A 15,972-nucleotide genomic window follows, 5' to 3' on the forward strand; every position below is an offset into this window, starting at 1 on the left:
CTGACTCTTAGAGGCCAAGGCTGAAGCCCCTGGCTGAGTGAGTGGTAGGACCTGGGGAAAGGACTGCTGTGGTGCATCTGGAAAGAGCGTGGGGGGGGCGGTCTGAAGGTAGTGCCTTATCTCAATTGATAGTTCACAGTCAGTTACAGATCAGACTCCTTGTTTTGCTCTTTGCCCCTTCTCACTACTGCACTTGACTAGTCTTTAAAAAAAAATACATACAATGCAGGTCTAATATGAGAAATGTCAGAAAACCTAGGCTTAGGTCTAGCTCTGCCTTTGACTAGACTAGCTATAGGTTCTCTAGGAAGGCCCTCAGCCCCATCTATAAATGGGACTAAAAAGGTCTGTGAAGGGGACAATGGAAACAAGATGAATGTTGGGCCACATCCCAGGCTCCTTTCTTGCTCCACTGCTTATCACCTGTGTCATCTTAGGCACATCACTACAATTCTAAGTCTGTTTCCTCACTTCTAAAATGTGAAGAACAATACCCACCTCACAGGGCTACCGTGGATGAAGAATAATACACATGAAACACCTGGAACAGAGTTTACATGTAGTAGTTGCTCAATAAATGCTTCCCAATAGTAGTTATCCTTGTAACAGCAGTATTAGCAATACTAAAGTATTATTATATAAAGTAGTATTAGCAATGCTACTAAAGTATTCATATTTTAAAATTGTGATTATTGAAGTGAGAGAAATGTATGAAAGAAATACTACAAATGAAGGTAATCCCTTAAAAATAAGGAGCTAGAGGCTGGGCGCGGTGGCCTACGCCTGCAATCCCAGCACTTTGGGAGGCTAAGGTGGGTGGATCAGCTAAGGTCAGGAGTTCGAGACCAGCCTGACCAACATGGAGAAACCCCATCTCTACTAAAAACACAAAAAATTAGCTGGGTGTGGTGGCAGGCGCCTGTAGTCCCAGCTACTCGGGAGGCTGAGGCAAGAGAATGGCGCGAACCTGGGAGGCTCCGAGATTGTGTCACTGCACTCCAGCCTGGGCAACAGACAAGACTCAGTCTAAAAAAAAAAAAAAGGAGCTGGAGACGGCCCACCTTAATGTACACCAAAATAGTTCTGCTGGTTGAAGGCCTGGAGTTCCCTGCAATGAGTGGGGAAGGGGATTAGCCTGGGGAAATAATGCCTGGGGCAAGTTGAAGCAGAGTTTGGGAAGATGCAGGTCCCTCTGCTGAGCCAGTTTGAAGGACAGAGCCTGACCCTCCATGAAGAGAGACTCTCAAGGTCTCTTTTAGCTTTAACATTGGCTAAGTGTGATTCTATGACTCAACCAGTCTGTTCTAATTCCTCGGTGTGGGCAGGACATGAAAGACCACCCACCAGGATCTCAGTGAACTTATGTGGACCCCACCTTGGCAGCCACACACAGGCACTTCCCAGAGTCTCAGTGATGACGATTTTCTCTAATGGGAACCCAAGCCTTAACCAAAGACCACCTCTCCATCTTCCTGCTGAGGACTTGCAGGTCAGCCTAGAGGGAGTTTTCCAGAGCAGGTGGCTTCCTGAGTGGCCAAGATAATGTGGGCAGGATAGGTTCTATTCTCACTGGGCCTTTCCCCTCTAAGCTGGTGTGCCAGGCACCTCTCTCAGTTTGGAAATCAGATTATTTATGGTTTATTTTTGACACCAGATCATCGCTGCCCAAGTTTCATCAATTTGTCACTGTTTTTATTGTCAGCAATTGCCCATAACTGGAGCACATTTAAAATGTCATTGATCTTGGTATTACAGTGTCATAATCTGACAGTAATAGGTGTAGCCAGCACAGGAAGCCCAGGCCCTGAGATTGATGGCGTTCAGCACACCAATTATATTCTGTCCATCTAAGTGATAAAAGAGTACGTAGGAGGCATTCAATAGATAAATTAGATATCGCTCCCAATTATGTCCCTTTATTTTATGGAGTCATATGCTCCCCTTAGAACTTTTTTTCTTCATTTGGCTTGTAAAGGGGAATTACTTGACCCCCCTAAAGACTGGGGCTGCCTCCCCTGCCTGCCCCAACTTGGGTTCTACACTGATCCCTTCTGACTGGCTCATAGTCTCTCACCTGGGCTTTCTCTGGAACTCACCTAGGAGTTCCCCAGTATGGTGGGCCCACAGGTGTAGAGGGAAGGAGGCAGAGGTGCTTCATCATCTGGGAAGGATTGGGTCAGGCCTTTGGGAAGGACTAGGAAGTCTGCAATGCCTTTAATGTGACACCGCCCAAATAAATGAGACCGGGAGAGGGGCTGGAAAATGGGTAAAAATCCTCCAGTCCGGACTACAGAGCCTTCAAATTAGGACAATGAGTAACTGGCTGTGGCTGGGGAGGAAGAGGATGGTAAAAAGGTTTTCGGTCCTTAGGAAGTAAATTCATCCATCCCTCTACCTCCACTCCAGACTGGGTGGGGCCAATTCGAGCCCTTCCTCAGACGAACTCCCAGAATATTCCACATCCCCATTCTGATCCATATCAGATGACTTCCTCAGCTCAAGTCCTAGCTCTGCCACTGTGGTAGGGGCATAATGCCAGGTTTCCTGGGGGAGGCAGAGGGCTCCTGTTTGAGAAAATCCCCAAGAATGGTTCATTTCCAAGAAGAGAGCTCACCTGAGGCAGGGAAGTGCCTGGCCAAGGAATAGAGGTACAGTGAAGGCATAACTTTATTGGGGGCCTGGTTTATAAGCATCTTAAACTCTGAGGACAGCCTTGACCTGGTCCAGATCCCTGTTCCCCCATCCCCCAAAGCCAGCAGGAAACACGGCAGAGGCCGAGACACCAAGTAGTAAACAGTGATCTAGGTCCATTGATCGAGCTTTCAAAGAGAAAGTGTCCATGGGCTGGGCTGCTCCCCATTGCCCCGTTGCCATCTCAATGTTATAAATAATTCTGGCACTAAGTGCCCTGTTACACCGAGGGGAAGTAGTTCTTACAGCCTGAAACCTGAGGAAGCGTCATGGGAGGAGGAGTGACTGGGGACAGGGGTAGAGATGGGGAGCGATCACCCTAAGGCTCCTCAACTACACCCCTAGGCTGATTATAGATGAATTTCTGGAGCAGAGGATGGCATTTCAAGTGAAATGTTTATAGGAAACGCGTGTGATTTAAACGTCTTGGCCGATGAGCACCAGCCAGCTGCGGGGAGACGGCAGGCTAGGAGTGGAGGAATCAAAAGCCCAGAGGCCCCCAGTGTTAAGTAGCTGTCTGAAGCTCCACTCAAACACACACACCCGCTTTGGTCTTAACATGTTTTTAAGAGCTGGTTATGATTTCCTTGAGGGCGACTCAGATGAAGACTAGAGTGCAGCCCCCAGCTGAGCACCTTCAATAACTGTCCATCACATCCTCTTTAGAAATAGCAGCCTCTTCCCCTTGGCTCAGGGACCCTGTAACTGGGGAGGGCTGTGAAGCTGCGTGGCTTGTCAGCCTGTTCCCAGGCAGCACGGGGCCTGTCTGCCCTTTGCCTGGGGTCCTGCCTCAGATCCCAAGAACAGAGATTGAGCCCCACCTTCCGAGAGCTCTCAGCCTTCAAGAAAAGAGAAAACATACAACCTAGAAAAGAAGAGAGGAAGTAATGAGAGCAAAAGGATGGAGCCAAGGAAGGGAAAACTGTCACCAAATCCAGAATTTGGGCCTTTCTCACCACATGCACTGCTGCCATCCTGGTCCAAGCCACTCATTTCTCACTTGGATTAGTGCAATGACCTTTCAACAAGTCTCCCTGCATCTTCCCTTGGCCCCCTGTAATCTATTCTCAAAATAAAAAACAGAAGGACTATTTAAAAACTGAAGTCCAGGCCGGGTGTGGTGGCTCACGACTAATCCCAGCAATTTGGGAGGCCAAGGTGGGTGAATCACGAGGTCAGGAGTTCAAGACCAGCCTGGCCAAGATGGTAAAACCCCATCTCTCTACTAAAACTACAAAAATTAGCTGGGCATGGTGGCAGGTGCCTGTAATCTCAGCTACTTGGGAGGCTGAGGCAGAAGAATCACTTGAACTTGGGTGGCAGAAGTTGCATTGAGTTGAAATTGTGCCACTGCATTCCAGCCTGGGTGACAGAGTGAGACTCTGTCTCAAAACAAAACAAAACAAAAACCCTGAAGTCCAATCATATCTTTCCTCTCTACTTCACTCAGAGTAAAAAGCAAAGTCCTTAAATTGACTTATGAGGCCGAACATTGTATGTTCCCTCCTCACCTCTCTTATGCCATCTCCTCCCTCTCTTGCTCACTCCCACAGACTTGCCAGGCATGTTCCTGCCTCAGGGCCTTAGCACCAGCCATTCCCTCTACTTGGGATACTCTTGCCAAGATGTCTATGGGGCTTACTTCCTCTCTCACCTCTAAGTCTTTGTTCAAATACCATATTCTCAGTTAGATCTCCTTGACTACCATATTGAAACTTCCCCTCCATGCTAATCCCTCTGTACTTGATCTATTCCTTTTCTGTAACAATTATCATTTTCTAATATATGATATAATTTACTCATTTAGTAAGAATATTGTTCATTATCTGTCTCTCTCTCCTAGAATGTAAACTCCACACAGGCGGGGGTCTTTCTCTGTTTTGATCACCAATGTATTCTAAGAACTTGGAATAGTGCTCAATAATAATTGCTTAGTGAGTAAATGCAAAGGATGAGGTTCACCAGGGGAGGGTTTGGAGAAGAGAACAGAGGGGAGGCCATCCCAGGCTTGGGGTGAACTTGTGCCTTATCTCACAGCAGGCCATGTGTGAGGATCTGAGAGTCAGAGTGTTGGGCACAAGTTCAAGAGTCAGGCTAGGGCATCACCCAAAATGGAGAGATTCAGTTAACAAAGAGACTAGGCTGGATTTACCTCCAGAATATGGTGGATGACTTGGCTTTAGGTTGGGATCGTACCATCTTCACGACCAAAGTATACTTGGGGATAATAATACCAAAGGGATGTGCAGGGCAAGAATGAGGTGGTTGGGACTGGAGGCAGGCTGGGAATTCAGGTGGAGGAGGGTAGCTGAAAGAACAGGCATGTGTCTTCTAAGTCTGGAAAAAAGATTGATGTGGAATTAGAGGGCCTGAAGGACAATAGTGTGTGCAAGTAGGAGGAAGAGCCTGGGTCACCAGAAGCTGTCATCTCCAAGAGCAGGTTCCATCTCCACTGAGGGCAGAATCAAAAGCCATGGGCTGCACCTAAAGTCGAAGGAACTAGCGTGAGACATCAAGAAAGGCCTCTCAACGATGTGACAGGTGGTGGAGGGGAGGCACCAGGCCTTGTTCTCTGGAAAACTTGAGCAGGACCTAACTGGGTGCACACCTGAGCCAGGCTAACCCAGGGGGCACTGTGAGGCTCTGGGGTGGGAGTGTGGTACCAGAGTCCCGGAGAGGTTTCCTGCCTCTGCCTGGCTCCCAACTCCATCCTCTCACCTGCAAGGCTTCTGAGCTTGTAAGCATGCAGATATGTCCCCTTTCCTGACCTCAAGTTTCTGCATCTGCTCAGAGTGGAAACTGAGAGTACTTAGTATTCCAAGGCTCCACCAGTCCAGGGGCAGGGGCCAAAACATGTGTACCACCTCTCCTCAGAATATTAGTGCTCAACTCGGTTTTGTGGTGGCCTCAGGGTACAAGCCAGGAGAAGCAGAAAAACCTTTGGAGGTTATACAATTCAGGGGTTACTGCAGTTGAGTGAGGACATGGGTGTACTGGGAGTTCTGAGGTTCCAGGGAGACTCACTTGTCACTGTATAACTTTTGGTGCCTTTTGAGTTTTGAACCATGTACATGTATTTCCTATTTAAAAAACATAAAACAATTAAAATCAGATGAAAGCAACAACAATAATAACAACAGAGAATAGGTCTAGGGAAGCGGGAACTTGATGCCTCCAATTGCTACCCTGGAGGCAATGACCTGCCTCTTCTTGCCCATGTGTACCCTCCTCCTCATCTGGCATCTCCATTCTCTGGAGGCTCAGAGAGGGGTGTGGCTGTGTCTTAGATGTCACCCAGCATCTAAGACTAGCAAAATTCTGGGGCTTAGGTGTCCAGACTCTCAGTGTTGTCTTTCTTTTCTGATCCTCAATGGCCCCATGTACTCATTGACCTCTCCGTGTTTTTGGCAGAACTGCGCATATGCTACAAATCAACCTCCAATGGGTTATTTTTAAAACCATATGGTCTTAAATGCCATCTTTCCCGGGAAGTAATCTCTTTTCTTAAAGGGAAAGAGATGACAGCTCTCCTCCCCACTGGTGTGGTGTCTGATGGTTCATTCCCTTCCTTCCTGCCTCCCTCCTCCCTACCACGCTCTACCACTAAAGTGGCTCTCCAATGAAACTTGGCCCTGTCTCTGATGAGATATGTGACCTTGAGCAAGTCATTTAACCTTCCTGTGAGTCTGTTTCTTCATCTATAATTGAGGATCCTGACCTTCCTCCCATGGCTCTTCACTTATCCATTTGTACAGCAAGCATGTATTCTGTGCCTGGTGCTGAACTTGGCACTGAGGATCACACAAGACAATGCATGTGAAGTTAATACAGAGACACAGAGAGTTACTGCCAAGGCCTCCTTCCTTGGATGCTGTTCTGGGCTGGGTGCTCCAACCCCCTTATCTGGCATGCCCTTGGAGGAACTGCTTCACAGTCTACTCCAAACCTCTCAACTTCTAGCATTGCTCCTGGGCTGAAGCCGATATCTTGCTCTGCATGAAGGGTCAGGGGGTGCAGAAATAGCCTATTTCCCAGGCTTTTTCATTTGGTTAGATCCTTAGGCACCACTTTGCCTACAAGAAGGAATAATGCCGAAATCTGTCTGTTGGTCTTTAGTCTGGAATTTTAGGAGTGTCCACCTCTCTTGCCCTCTGTGGGCCTTTTCCTGGGAATTGGGCTGGAACAAGGGGTAGGAAATGGAATCTATTCATGTCCTCACTCTGCTCATTTCTCTCCTTTCCTGAATCCCATGCATCCATGGAGATTGGTACAGTGGCTAAGATTCTGGGATTGGAAACTCACATTTGTTTCCCTCCAAATGTAAGCTGGGTTGTGTAGGAAAGATGGTCCCTTCTTTAAAATGAACACCACCATCTCAGGGTATACAGGAGCTTACTTCAGACAGAGGAGGCAGAGCTGCCTTCCAGAGCTCTTGGCAGGAGGCTGTCCCCACTCCCTGCCTGACCACCGAGGATTGGGTGAGCACCACTGGGAGAGAAGGGTGTTTGTAGAAAAAATGTGCTGCTTCAGCCCTGGTCATTGCTGATGGAGCATGGCAGCAAGGAAGGTCAAGTCTAGACTAAGGAGGTACTTCTGGTTGTCAGGGACTGGGTTTAAGGTGAGAGGTTAGTTGGAACTACTCAGACATGGTCTTCCCAGAGCAGGGAGGAAGGATGAGGTGATCTGGGAGTTGTGAAGGACTCAGGGATTCCATGATGTTGCAGAGCTGGCAATGACTGGGAGGACGCCAGGGAGATATCAGTTCACCCATGTCTAGAGCAGAAACCCCATGGACAGAGGCCAGGTATCTGGAACCTGAACATTCCCAGCAAGGCCAACTGGAGACTGAGAAGGACAAGTCCTTCCCTGGAAGATGGTGCCAACACTGTGCTCCAAGAAGGACAGTTACTTTAAAGCCCCAGCAAGAAAATGGTCCCAGACTGTGGGACCTGGAAGTACTTCTTCATGTCCAACCTCAGTCCTACTTACCACAGCTCGACTGGATCTCAGTGCAACCTGTGGGATTTGTCCATGCCCAGAGGAGAAACCCAGCAAGGAATATGGGCTTTGCTTCTAGACCTACCCTGTTGGCTGTGGGAGATAGCGTAAGTTGGCCAAACTGTCAAATACCTGTCTCCACGCCTGGGGAGTCCCCTGGAAAGTGGAGAGGGACGATCTTCCAGGGAACTGCCACCCTGCATGAGGAGATAAGCGGAACAGCAGAGGGCAAGGAGGGTTCAGTGGCCAGGAGAGGTGGGGCTCAGGGAGTTCCTTCTGGCTGGGGGTGAGGGAGCTTCCTGGAGGCTCAGCCCCTCCAACCCCCTGAGGAAAGATTAGCTTCCGGAGGGCAGGAGCTGATCCTGAGTCATCTGGGCAGCCCAGTGCCCAGGACACAGCAGATGCTCAAAACACATGGGTTGAATGAATGAGCCTGGCGTCAAGAGCCGGCCCAGCCAGCAGCTGGAGTGGGTCTTTGGATAAGGGATTCCCCTCTCTGGGCCTCCATTTCTTCATTTGTAGAATGAGGGGCTGCAGTAGATTGTCTCTAAGGTTTTGTCGCCCCTGACTATCTGCGGTTTCCTATTTCCCTGCTCTCTCATCAATTCCTTTCCAATTCTCTTTCCCTTTACAGCTTCTCTTTTCCTTTCCCTTTAAGTCCTTTTCTTCCACTAACCCCCAATCTCTGCACCCCTGTTTTCAGTCTCTCCCCTCCCCAATTTCTCTGGCTTTCCCTTTTACAGGTATTTCTTCCTCTGCTTCTGGTAACTCCCCACATCACTACCCTTCCCTGATGCCTTCTGTGTTCTGCACTCCCTGGCCCCCAAAAGCCGTCCGTTCTAGTGCCCCTTTCATCCACCTTAGATCCCAGATGCGGGAGACTGGAAGAAAAGGAGGACGGTCCTAAAGCAGCCTCTCCCCTGCCCCTAGAGTGGCCCCACCGCGATGTCCTCGTCCCCACCGCTGCCCCCCTCCCCGCCACGCCTCTCCCTCAGCAGCCGGTGCCGCACTGCGCCCTAGCCCCACGCTAATGCGATCTGGAGAGACCCGGGCGGGCGGCGGGCAGTCTGGCCCAGCGTCCCGGGCGGCACTGATGGATGGTCCCCTGACAGTAATCACAGAATGAGGACGCGCTGGCGACGCTCTCGCCGGAGGCCCCGCTGTTTGGCGAGCCTGGGAGTCCCTCCCTCCGCAGCATCTGCCTTCCGGGCCGGGCGCTCTCAACTCACTCGGCTTTGCGGGAGGCTCAAAGCCTCAGGTTAGGGCAGAGATGGGGGCTTCCTCTGCTCTCTCTCTCCCAAGACACTGGTTTCTGTTTGGGAACAGAACCCTCCTTGGATCCACGCTGCTTCTGTGATTCTGAACAAGCCACCCATCTCCTGGAGGCTCAGTTCTCCCTTCTGTATAATGGCCTTTAAAGCCAGGTGGAGTGTTGGGGGCATGGGAGATACTACTGAGGAAAATGACGCTCTCTCTTAAGTAGAAATCGAATTTCACTTTTAGTTTACAATGCTTGGAATAATCTGGGCTAAATGTGCGAAGCCGAGTAAGAGCTGAGTGGCTACTCACACACAGAATATATATTTATACACATATACATAATGTTTTTAGCATTCCAGTACTGCTTAGACATCTTTAAACAGAACACCAGCCCAGGTACTTCTCCAAGGAGGCGACTGTCTCCAGCAGGACTTTTTCTCCCCTCTACTGAGGTCACCCGCCTGTCTAAGCCCCCAGACCCCATCTGTTCTGGGGTTCCCCTGCAATCCAGGGCCAGGCTGAGGTGGTATGCAGGAAGACCTCCCTTTGGGAAATGTTTCTGGATAATTTCCAAACTCCTTGCCTATGTTCTCCCCACCTCACCCACATTCAGATAACACAGGGTTCTAAGGCTCCTTCACTTCTCCACCCCCACGGGATACTCCTTGGGCCTGGACCTGTGGAGGGGCTGGGAGGTGGGATCCAGAACCAATTGCAATTCCGAACGCACACCCAGCCGCCTCTCACTCCCTTCTAACCTTTCTCTCTCGTCAGAAGCCAAATTGAGTTAGTCTTGAGTTTTGATTTAATTCCCGAAATGGAGTCATAATCTGCTTAGTGTCCTTTTTCCCAAGTCCTAGATACTAAAGTGTGTGTGTCTGTCAGGGGGAGTTAAAAGAGCAGCTCTGTGACCTTTGGAGAACCCTCACACTCACTAACCTCCCAAACACCACCAAAGGGCAGGAGACGCCATGGCCCTGAGTTGCTGGGGAGTATGGTGATGGTACTGACAACTCACATTTACTAGGCACTTACCACATGCCGGGACTGAGACAGGTGCTATGCACGCATTTCTCACTTAATTCTCACAACTACCTTTCCGGTAGGTACCATTCATATCCCCAATTTACAGATGAAGAAACTGAGGCTTAGCAAGGTTAAGTCGTTTATGTTCCATCTTGCAGTGATTACAGACAGTCTTCGACTTATGACAGTTTGACTTACAATTTCTCAGCTTTATGATGGTGCCAAAGTGATATGCGTTCATTAGATACTGTACTTCTAATACTCATACAACCATTCTGTTTTTCACTTTCAGTACAGTATATTATAACATGTTGAATCTCATGTTGAATACGTGAGATGAATAAATATCTCATGTTGAATACATAAGATATTCAACACTTTATTATAAAATAGGCTTTGTGCTAGATGATCTTGCCCAACTGTAGGCTGATGAAAGTGTTCTGAGCACTTTAAGGTAGGCAAGGCTGAGCTATGATATTTGGTGGGTTAGGTGTATGAAATGCATATCCACCTTACAATATTTTCAACTTACTACCGCTTTGTCGGGACACAGCCTCATCGTAAGTCAAGGAGAGTCTATTATTAAATGGCAGAGCCCAAATTTGAAACTACACAGTCAGACTGCAGAGCCTGTGCCCTTAACCACTTAGTTGTGCAACTCCTGGCAAGGTATTTAACTTCTACACACCCTGTTCCCTCATTTACAAAGCACAGATAAGTAGGGATAATAAGATATTCCCTTCAAAGAATTATGTTGATTAATTAAGCTAAAGCATTCACCATACTCACAGTAAGCATTCACTAGTTTAGGCACCCTACACACTGGGACAGGGGTTGAGGAAGGGAAGGGGTACAATACAATGGGCTATTAATTATTCATTGTTACTGTTGATAATAATAGTTATCATGCATTGAGAACCAACTGAGCATAGGCCACCCTACAAGGTAAAAAATATGTCTGTTTTACAGATGAAGAAACTGAGTTTCACATAAATTAGGTAAATTACCTAAAGCCATCCAGTTAATAAGTGACAGAACAGAGCTTGTGTTCAAACACTGGGTCCCTGACTCCAAAGCCTGTGGCTCCCAGCACCCCCAGGGTCACCAAAAACTGGCCTCTCCTGGGGGAGGTCAGGGCTGAGGCCAACAAGCCCGAGTCACACCCTTTACCACCTGGGACCTGATTTTCTCCAGGTGAGCAATGTTTTCTTAAAAGAACAGGAAGACAGTAAATAATTAACTAAAACAGTTTCTCCCTCCCTGAAGCCAAGGTAGACCCCCCCCCCACACACACACACAGCCAACCCCCATTCTCCTCACTCCTGTTTCCTCTGTGCTCAAGTTTGTGGCCATTAAATAGAAGAGGAGAAAGTTTGAACCAGGCATGAAATATTTATCAGTTAATTACAATATGCAGATTCTGTTCCTAGGGGTGATTTATCTTTTTGGAAATATAGGAAAAGATCCTGGAAACTTGTATCCTAATTGCTTGGCCTATTATTGTAGCAACCAGGTAGAAACTCCATTTACTATGTAACTACAAATTTTCCCACTACTGGAGGTATCTGCCTCTGCTTCTATCACTGGTGGTCTGGGGACCATATGCTTTTCTGATAAGAGATGAGCCTCTTAGAGGTCAATTTGTCGATTCCTCTGTCTCTTCTTGGGGTGGCCCCTTTCTAAATTCTAATAGCTATAGGAAATGAAAAGAGTGAGAGTCTCTGAAATTCTGGGATCTCAAAAGAAGCTAATTCTAAGTGAAAACCTCCCTGACTGAAGCAGTGCAACTGGTGAGGGGATGTCCCAGGTTGAGAAGCAGCTCTCAGCTGAGTATTCCTCCCCTCCCTTGCTCTGGCAGAAGTGTCAGCCCTCCCCTTATCTCTTGTATCATTTCCTAGGGTCTGCATCTCAACCTCTGGCTACACATTAGCAACCTGCGGAGTTTAAAAAATCCAGATGCCCAGGCCCTACTACAGGTCAACCAAATTGGAATCTCTGGAGGTGGGACCCAGGCATCAGTATTTTTAAAAACTTGTGGCTGGGCATGGTGGCTCACACCTGTAATCCCAGCACGTTGGGAGGCCGAGGGGGGCAGATCACCTGAAGTCAGGAGTTCGAAACCAGCCTGGCCAACATGGTGAAACCCTGTCTCTATTTAAAATACAAAAATGAGCCAGGCATGGCAGCAGGCACCTGTAATCCCAGCTACTTGGGAGGCTGAGGCAGGGATAATTGCTTGAACCCAGGAGGCAGAGGTTGCAGTGAGCCAAGATGTGCCACTGTACTCCAGCCTGGGCAACAGAGCAAGATGCCATCTCAAAAACAAAATCAAACAATCAAAAAAACTCGCCAGGGGGTTCCAATGTGCAGCGAAAGTTGGTACCCTCTAGAGCTAATAGAAGAGTATCACTGCCCGGTAAATGGGCCCTGCTTATCTGCAAGACCGTGTAATTTTTATCCCTCCCTCTCCGGTGCTGGAGGAGGCAATTCCTTCACTTATATTGGAATCTGAAGAACATCTCTTTCTTTCTTCACAAGAAGCTTGTAACACAATAACTACCATTTATCAAGCCCCTGCTGAATGCTTGGATCTATGCAAATAAAATTTAATCTGATCTACAGAACAACTCTATAAGGTCAGTGGGTATGTCTATTTTATGGATGGCTCAGAGAGGTTAAGTAATTTGCCCAAGTTTGTACAACTAGCAAGTGTCAGATCAGGGACTTGAATCACAAGCCCATGCTTTTGACCACTGTGGTACACCACCTCTCAGTTTCTCAAGGCCAGAAGGGAAGGGCTTCAGGTCCACCATCTGAAATGCCTACTGAATGTCTTGGGGAGGGAAAGAAGAGAGAAGCGAGGAGAAGTATTGGGAAGCAGGCAGGGGTTACACATGCATAGGCCATGGAGGGCAGAATGGTGGCTGTGAAAGACTGAAGAGAGTCTGTGGGGCTAAAAGGAGTTACCTGAAAGAGGGTGTGGTAAGCTGACACGTGCATGGGAAGGGGGCAGTGGCTATGGAGACAGCTGGGGAGTGGGGGAACAGGGTCCAGGAGTGGGTGCCAGCAGTTGGAACATCCAGAACAGTGAGTAGTACCCATCATGGACTGGGTGGTTGGGGAGTGGGAGGGACCTCGTGTCAGAGGAGGGGGTCTTTGTGAGCGTGCAGCAGTGAGGAATGCTCCCACATGAATACTAAGGGCAAGAAGAAGAGAAAGGGCCAGAGGGGGCTGGCTGATGTTTAGCTGCTGGGGTGATTAATGGGGGTGAACGGAGGGTGAAACTCAAACCCTTCAACGAAGATGGCGGGGAATGGTTGTCCAAGAACAACAGTGCACTGTTTCATGGAGAAAGCCAATGTCCAGGGGAGGGGTGGCTGAGGAGGACACCAGGCGCAGTTGCTCCTTCCCTTTTCTCCCAAGTTCTCTTTATTTACCATCAAACAGTAGAGTAAACTATATTAGCCAGTTCCAGGGAACCCCCTGGATGGACTTCTTACCTGCCTCCTGGCTTGGGAGAGACCAAGGAATGTTGGCGTGGCTTGGGGAAAGAGTGAGCGAGGTCTGGGCTGAAAGCTGAGATGACTCCATGGACCACCCCCTGGTGGGGCACAAAATGGTGATGTGCTGGCAGAGTCACTGGCTCCCTCTGGACCAGACAGGCACTGAGAGATACATGGGGGTTGGGACTTCAGGTGACCTGTAGAAAGTGGTAGTGTTCTTAGAGCAGTTTTTAAAACAGCCCTGGCCTCAGGGAGGGGCGCAGGGCTCCTTTTCTGTGAGAGAGAGTTAGGGGAACAAGGAGAGAGGGCTTCCTGTGGCCCTGGTTTCAAGGTGTTGACCTGGGTTTGAAGAATGGAGATAAAACTTGTGGGAAGTAACAGGTTTAAGCCACTCTCCCCTCATTTCCTACTTCTGTCTCTTTCTCTAGGTACAGCTGTTGGGAGCTGCCTTTCCTGCCCTCAAACTCCCTGCCTGTAGTTTCAGAGGGAATAAGAGGGAAAAAAGGATGAAGAGAATTGTTTCAGTGCTGGGGGAGGTGAGCTTATAGCAGGGATTTAGATGGGAATTACCTCATGGGAAAGGAGCAATTTTCTCCCTCTCCAGGCCTCTCACAGATGTGAAACAACTGGTGGATCCCACTTTCCCACCCCTAACCATCCGAGGGGATGATGTGTCTTGAAACCTGTGCCTCTCAATTGAGAGGCTGGTGGGAGAAAGAGAGGTCAGGAAAAGGGGCCAGATGAGTGTTCCAGGGTCCCCAGAGAGTTGAGGGAGGCTAGCATCTCCTTAGGGTAAGAAAGGTAAAATGCCCATTCCTGATCCCAGATTGCTTAGCTACTGTGCCTGGGAGTCCTCCCACCTGGCCTTAATTCCTGTCTCCACACACAGCTTAGCCAAGTTTCTTCCCCTACTGGAGTCTCACTCCTAATCCCCTACTCTATCTCTCCAGGAGCCTACAAAGCACTTTTAAATCTGAAGTTAGTGGGAGGTGGCTGTATTGCACAAACACTCTGAGGTGCAACATGACTTGACTGGTAATGAGGCAACCATCCCACATAGGGCAGAGTTCAAGGACTGCCTTCAAGAGGGGCTGGCCTCAGTTTGCCTGTTACAGAAGCCAAGGGCTAACAGAGGCTGCCCTCTGCCTTACAAAGTAGATAAATGGGTCCACTGGAAAGCAACGGTCACAATCAAGTCTTAATGATGAATTAATAATTCATAATTACTCCAGACTTGCAGATAAGCACAAGCCCACTGAAATTATTTCCCAGGGAGGAACACAGAAAGGGTAGGAAGGTGACTTCAGTACAGACATTACTTCCAGAGGCTGTTAAGTTCATTCCTCTGCTTCCCAACCAGAACCTGGAAGAGATTCATTAGCTTCCTTGGCTAATTCCTCCTAACAGTTACCACTCCCTGAGCTTCTAAACTGTGCCATATTGCCCCTCTGTTCTTCCTAAGGCCAGAGGACCATCCCTGCCAAAGTGACCTCAGAGCCTGGACTCTGGATTTCTGGGGTCTCTCTGTTCTCTGCTCCCCATTCTGCTATTTACATATGAGGTCCCCTGTAGGAGGGCCTGGTGCTAGGTGTCCCAGCAAGATGTGGACATCTTTCTGGCTCTTCTCCCTCTCTTATCTAAGTCCTCACATTGTGGGAAAACACCTCCCTAACTCTATGTGGAAAGAGAAGCATGGAGTGCCCCTTCTAGCGTGGATGCCTTTGGTTCTCAGATCTGGATTTGAGGGGCTGGCTCTATCTCTTTGGAAAATATTTACCTAGCATCGATAATGGAGATGGGGCCTATTTAGGGCAAGGGAGGCACACCCAACTCCAGACCCAGCTCTCTGCTGTTCCCCTTCCCAGTGCACACAATCCCAAATTCCCACTCCAGAAAATGTTTAAAACACGTATCTTAAAAAAAAAAAAAACTCAAAGAGCCAAGCAGACCCTCAGCTTCAAGGTATCTCCTCTCTCTCTCTCTCTCTCTCTCTCTCTCTCTCTCTCTCTCTCTCTACAAAGAAGGAGTGAGTTTTGTTTCTCCAAGTATTCAGAGCCTTAGACCACAAAGGGGCCTTATATCCTGGTCTTTAGGAGATCTTTGACCACCATGTCTGCTGTGGCATGACCTTTTTCAAAATGCTAGAAAGAAGAGAGACTGGCTCCTAGACCAAGGGATTTGGGATTAGAAAGGACTTCCAATTCTACAGATTTCCTTCCCGTTAGCCTCTTCATGTGCATCAAATGTAAATGGCAGGCTAAACCTACAGAATGAAAAGAGTTGAAAGACTGGGGCCTAAAAATACCCTAATCCAAATCTGTGGGTGCAGGAGCACATTGAAAAGCAGTTACCCAGCCTGGCGGTGTGGCACATGCCTGCAGTCTCACATACTTAGGAGGTTAAGGTGCGAGGACTACTTGAGCCCAGGAGTTGGAGGCTTCAGTGAACTATGATAGTGCCACGACACTCCGGCCTGGGCAACAGAACTGGACCC

This window comes from Rhinopithecus roxellana, chromosome 10 (genome assembly GCF_007565055.1).
Source record: "Rhinopithecus roxellana isolate Shanxi Qingling chromosome 10, ASM756505v1, whole genome shotgun sequence".
Taxonomy (NCBI): domain Eukaryota; kingdom Metazoa; phylum Chordata; class Mammalia; order Primates; family Cercopithecidae; genus Rhinopithecus; species Rhinopithecus roxellana.